Below are 6,985 nucleotides of genomic sequence, written 5' to 3'. Positions count from 1 at the left end.
ATGCCCCCAGTGGTCACATAATTTTAATTTATTCTCAGTGAATTATGCCAGGAAGTAGCACAAGCTTGTTAGCAGACAAGCCCATGAGAGATTGCTTGACTGTTGATCAAAGGTAAAACATCACTTGTGCTGAGTCCTCAACCCTAAGGTTAAGCTGCCTCTCCTTGCTGACCTGAATAATCAGCAGTTACCTGGCTCTCAGGAAGTGTGGACAGCTCTTTCCTAAAACCAAGTTCTCATACCCAGAGAAGACGGGAAATTTCTCATAGACAAATAGAAGACAGTAGATAAATTTCTAGACTTCCTGGAATGTGAAGTCAAGTGGACCTTAGGGAAGCATCACTATGAACAAAGCTAGTGGAGGCACTGAAATTCCAGTTGAGCTCTTTCAAATCCTAAAAGATGATGCTGTGGAAGTGCTGCACTCAATATGCCAGCAAATTTGGAAAACTCAGCAGTGGCCACAGGACTGGAAAAGGTCAGTTTTCATCCCAATCCCAAAGAAAGGCAAGGCCAAAGAATGTTCAAACTACCACACAATTGCACTCATCTCACACGCTAGCAAAGTAATGCTCAAAATTCTCCAAGCTAGGCTTCAACAGTACTTGAACCATGAACTTCCAGATGTTCAAGCTGGATTTGAACATCCAGCTCAGAGGAACCAGAGTTCAAATTGCTAACATCCGTTGGATCATCAAAAAAGCAATAGAGTTCCAGAAAAACATCTACTTCTGCTTTATTGACTATGCCAAAGCCTTTGACTGTGTGGATCACAACAAGTTGTGGAAAATTCTTAAAGAGATAGGAATACCAGACCATCTGACCTGCCTCTTGAGAAATCTGTATGTAGGTCAGGAAGTAATAGTTAGAACCAGACATGGGAACAACTGACTGATTCCAAATCGGGAAAGGAGTATGTCAAGGCTGCATATCGTCACCCTGCTTATTTAACTTACATGCAGAGAACATCATGCTAAATACTGGGCTGGATGAAGCATAAGCTGGAATCAAGATTTCTGGGAGAAGTATCAATAACCTCAGATATGCAGATGACACCACTCTTATGGCAGAAAGCAAAGAGGAACTGAAGAGCCTCTTGATGAAAGTGAAAGAGGAGAGTGAAAAACTTGACTTAAAACTCAACATTCAAAAAACTAAGATTATGGCATCTGGTCCCAACACTTCATGGTGAATAGATGAGGAAACAATGGAGACAGAGACTATTTTCTTTGGCTCCAACATCACTGCAGATGGTGACTGCAGCCATGAAATTAAAAGATGCTTGCCCCTTGGAAGAAAAGCTATGACCAACTCAGACAGCATATTAGAAAGCAGAGCCATTACTTTGCCAACAAAGGTCAAAGCTATGGTTTTTCCAGTGGTCATGTATGGATGTGAGAGTTGGCCTATAAAGAAAGCTGAGAGCCAAAGAATTGATGCTTTTGAACTGTGGTGTTGGAGAAGACTCTTGAGAGTCTCTTGGACTGCAAGAAGATCCAACCAGTCAATTCTAAAAGAAATCGGTCCTGAATATTCATTGGAAGGACTGATGCTAAAGCTGAAACTCCAGTAGTTTGGCCACCTGATGCGAAGAGCTGACTCATTGGAAAAGACCCTGATGCTGGGAAAGATTGAAGGTGGGAGGGGAAGGGGATGACAGAGGATGAGATGGTTGGATGGCATCACCGACTCCATGGACAGGAGTTTGAGCAACATCCGGGAGTTGGTGATGGACAGGGAAGCCTGGTGTGCTGCAGTCCACGGAGTCACAAAGAGTCGGACATGATTGCGTTACTGAATTGAGATAAACACTAGTCAGGACAGGGTGTTAAAAACCCAATTTCACCAGGAGACACTAGTTTGATAGGAAACCAAAAAATTCCAGGGGGCATATAAACTGATATTGAAGGATCAAAGGGACAACCAGAATCTAAATTCAGTGTAAAGCCACACAATCAAGGACAGACAAACCTTGAATGTCTTGAGACTTGAAAAGTCTCAGATGTACACATTATTACTGTCATGGAGGCCAATCCTTTGTAGGGAGGGATCTGAGCAAATATTCAGAGACCCTCCAAATTTCCTAATCAGGACACCTGGAGCAATGTGGTAGTCTGACAAAATCAGGGTTATTGGCTCATTGCAATGGAGGTCACACATTGGAGGAACCATGGGGTGTGTCACCAAGAATGGGAAAAAGTTATATGATTTGGGGAAGGGTGGCATAAAGTGAAATTTATATGAAATAGTATTTTGATATGCTAAAGCAAAGCCGGGCTTTGTGTAAAGTGGCAACATCATGTCTGAATGGCAAAGTGGACAGTAGGTCTCTTTTCCTTAGACACTACAAATTAAGATAGATATATAATGTTATATCCCAAACACCCTTATGTGAATCTGGGTTGAAAATCAAGGCAGGTGCTGTGTGTCAGTGTGAATTAGATCCTTCAGGAAAGGATGCTTTGCTCTTACTGAAATGATTTCAAAAGCAAAGTTTCCAATGAACTACGATTTTAGAAAACAAGGTTTCTCAGTTACAAAGTAATAGTTCTGCTACCGAGTGTCATTAGGACACTTTATAGCTGGCCTGTTTCCTTGGGAGAAACAGAATTTTTTGCTAATTTTACAGCTGGCTTTATCTGCCATCTGTGTCTGTTTTCCCAGCTTGATGACTGGCATGGCAGATTTTCACTTTTTTCAGGTCAAACTAATTTTCACTTTTTCAGCATGTAACCAAGTCTCTTGTAATAGTGGCTTGTGGAACTTGCCGGAAAGAAGCTGTGGTGGCATGAGACCTTTTCTGGAAGTGATTAATCTCTTTCCTTCTTTCATGTTTCTTACTTCCTAGCATTCACTACATAGTTGTAGGGCCCCAGTGTAGCCTGGGATTGCTCCTGAAGGAGGAACCAATAGAGAATGGAATGAGAAAGCAAGTCTTGGGGTGAGGTACAAAGGAGTATAATGAAGTCTCAGATGTGAGGAAATGGGAAGGGGATGGGTAGCCTGCTTCAGGTACCCTTATTCTTGCCAGACCCTTTTGTTCTGACTCTGCTCCTGGCTGCAGCTCATAGTCTTTTAAAGTTTTGGTAACTTCTGGGTCAAGTTGTGTGCAGGGAGGGTTGGGAAAGCATCACTGTGGTGTCTGACCTGCTTAGGGGAATCCTGGGAAAGATGCTGCTCCCTGTGTGTCCCCTTCTGTTCCAACAGATACTCTACTTGAGCTTTCTTAAACTCTGGCCTCCACCCTTTCACCAGTATTTTCAGATCAATTACCACCCACCCTATGTCACTTCCCTTCTGGCATATTTATCAGCCTTTCTTCCCAGGACCCTACAGAGTCTCATCTTCCCGTTACTCCCAATCTTGTATCTGACTCTGCTCCTGCACAATCTGTTTTCTTCTTATTGTGCCCTGCTCTTCACAATTGGTCCCATTCCTTCATCATTCCTTTCACTGGCCTCCTCTCTGCCACCAGAGGCTCTGTCATCAGCTCCCACTCACCTTTTTTCCCACTCCCATTATGGCCTTCTCCCCCTGTTCAGTAGTCCTCCTTGCCTTGATCTCTCCTAGTATTTCATTTATCCTTATTCTGCCCCCTTACCAGCTTTCTCATCTTTTCCACCAAGGTCCTCTCTGCCTCCACTCTGCCCTCCCAGATCCCCATATTAAATCTTAACCCTGCAGATAGATCCCTTTCTGCCTCCAGAGCTACAATCTTAAGGGACCATCTTTCACCCCCATCATTTATCTTTTCTTCTTTGCCCTAGAACACCTCAGACACTAGACCTTCTTCTCTAATCAGATCCCTCCTCTTGCAAGAGATCTTACCCTTTTTTCAGAATCTCAATCTCCCATCTTTCACAACATCCCATGAACTCCACGAATCCCACTGATTCACTTGCCTTGTCACCCCACCATCACGTACAGTCTCTACCCACCATTGCCAGATTCTAATACTCTCACTTTGGCTTGATTTAAATCCTACTGAACACTGTCCCAGAGAGCTCATCTTCTGAAAATCTCCTTTGTCTGACTTCTATTGCAAAACACTTATGCACTGACTGCTCAAAACTGTGTCCATTTCAACCTTCTCCCGGGGGCTGCTGTTAAGGGCTTGCTTTTCCCTACCTTCTCACACTGATTTCCAGCAGGAGGAGTTTTTTCCTTTCAGCCATCAGGTCCTGTCTCTGAAGAGAGCCTGTGACCAGACATGTGGAAGCAAGCAGCCACTCTTTCCTTAGCTATGCTGTCCAGAAGTTCCTAGGGATATATCACAAAGAGTGTAGATTTCCAGATTTGTGAGGACAAAGAAGGGATCATTCTAAAACAAACGAGGGCATACTACCAACTCAATTCTTCTGCAACTTTTTAGTATCACTTGCTGTTGAGCACTACTCCACAGCCCTTCAACCCTTCTAGAGATGTGAAGGCCCACTACAGTAACTGCATAGTCCATAGGAGTCTCCAAATTCCAAAATCTTGGGAACTTCTGCAGCAGAAATGTAGCTAGCTCTTCAGAGGTCCCCCTCTTTACACAGCGAGTCCCTGCTGGAGACCCTTCTATTCTTTGATAGCAGTCCCTCACCAGCCTCTTTCTGTGCTTATTCAATTGCTAATGTCCTCCTCTCCCAGTTCAAAAGCAGTTAACTGATCTTTTACTCTTCCTCAGCCCCAGACCTTGCCCTCACATTAAATCCTAGCCCCAGTCCTTGGGGGAAAGTTCTAGAGGGAAGGAGCTCACCAAAGAAGGATGGTATAAGTTGAGTTTCCACTTTAGGAATATGACAATGGAGATGAATTTATGTAGCCTTTCAAAGATTATAGTACAGAGAGATAGTCAAGGCCAAGGAATTCCCAAGCTCTGGAGCAGCCTAGGTCTCAGTCCAAGCCCTGGGTTCCTAAGTTTCAGGCCCCAAGGAAAAGCAAAAAAAAAAAAAAAAAAGAATTTAGCTCCAAAGGATGAGAGGAACTTAAGGAGAACCAAAGATTAAATGCATCAAGGAGAGGAGGCAGGAATAGGGATCTTCCAAGCCAGGCACCCTCCCAGATTTAGCTGACACCCTAGTGAACAAAACCCCTGATTTTTGCCCCAGATGTAATAGACTTCAACAAAAAGTCACTTGGAAAAAATGGATGAATTGTTTCAGTGGCTTTGTCCCAGGACATGAGGCTAAGGGCAAGAAGGTCACTTGAGAAAAACTACAACTGTGCACTGTCCAAATCCAGTTGAAACCAGAGGGGTCTTTGGGTAAAATTAGTCTAGTCCTTGTTCCAAACATTGGGGACACACGAATAAGAAAAACAAAAGCTCCCTCCCCTTGTGGGGCTTACAGTGTTCGTCCTCGAGTCAGCTTCTTTTCAATCTACTCAAAAAACGGTATCAAACCTCTTTCATTTTTCTCAAGCTCCTGCCCTTCCCACACCCTCAACAGATTGGCTGGCCCACTTCTGAAAGGAACCATAAAGCCTCCGGATGGGAACTTTTCATCCCCAAATCTTCAATAACGGTTGCATCCCACCCTGCCTTCCTTTTTCCTTACTGCTCTGTAAAGCCGGGTCTTTCTGGGAGGCCTTCCTTGACCCTCCCAAGACGGGATTAGCAACCTCACGTTCTCCATCACAACTCTCTTTGTTATCTTGGGCTACTATCTAGGTCCCCTAAGTAGCAGGACCTTCTCTATCTTCCTCACTACTGGCCTGGAGTACCGCAGGTAGCTAACGGTCAGTTAGTAACCGTTTAGAGGAATTAACCCGCAAGCGTTTGGCGGAACCTCCGGGCTAAAGGCTCTTCCCAGGATGCTTTGCGCCCGCCCCCACATCCAGCTGGGCCTGACCCTTGGGGTCGGGGCCACGTCCAGGGCAGGGGTCAAGGCCTGGGGGCGGGGCCTGCATTGCTGCAGATCCAGCTTTTGTAGGTAGCGACTGCCTCTCAGGATCCTAGGTCTCAAAGCCAGAGCTCGGTATTCTGCTCACAAAAGAGACTGTGACAGGGCTTTCTGGCAGTCTGAGAGACTTTTCCACCTCCCCTCCTGCGGCGCTCCACCAAGTATCGCTTCACCTCAGTCTATTGGGGCCTTGGTTCAGGCTGCGGCCTACCAAGGCTTTGAAGGGCCCCAGAGGCCCTGAGCACGGGACCCGCCCTCTCTGCCTGAACTTCAGCATCTTCATCGCCATCACTGTAATGCTGACTGCAGTCTAGTGAGCGCTAGGTGAGTCCTTGGGTTTCTGGCCCAGATGTCAACCCGCCCACAGGCCTGGCACAGGACGCTACACTGACTTAGTGAGGTGGCAAGGGGAATGGAAGGAACCGTGAGCCTTTGTTGAGCACCAGGGCCCAAGGCTGGTGTAAAAGCTCTGCTGTGGTTGCCACCTGTCCCAGCAGGACCAGTATCCACACCGTGTGGGGTGTCGGCAGCCCTCTGGGACTTGTTTTATGAGGAGCTCCCGGCAGGGCCCTGGTGCCCCCAGCCAGGCCAGGAGGAGGGGCTGGTGAGGCCCCGAGGGGAAAGGCTCGTGACGGGAAAGGGCAGCTTGACAGTGGAGAGGAGACTACACCTGAGGACCCTCTGCACAGGGAGGCGGGCTTCGCCCCTGAGGCCTCCGGCCGCCGCTGTGGGCCGAGGGCACGATTCCGCGGGAACTCTGGCGTGATGGTGGTCGACACTAGAGATGTAAGGAAATACCATGGTTCTTCTTTTTGGGGACAGGTTGTCTTCCTCTTGGCATAAATATTATATAGTGAATTTGCAAGATACAGAATAGTATTGGTGGATGGCAGGACGCCGTGGGCTCCTAAACTCAAAACACCTGATACTAACATTTTGATGTATTTTTTCCGAGTTTCGCTGTGCCTGTTTTCAGTGTTTAAATTATATATATATATACACACACACACACACACACACAAATATTTTTTAAAAGGTAAGAAGACATTTAACGTTTTATCATAACCAATCTCTACATTATTGTACACCTTCCTAAAGAT

This window comes from Bison bison, unplaced genomic scaffold, assembly GCF_000754665.1.
Source record: "Bison bison bison isolate TAMUID 2011002044 unplaced genomic scaffold, Bison_UMD1.0 scf7180017864183, whole genome shotgun sequence".
NCBI classification, from domain to species: Eukaryota; Metazoa; Chordata; class Mammalia; order Artiodactyla; family Bovidae; genus Bison; species Bison bison.
This window is presented reverse-complemented; position numbering follows the sequence as displayed.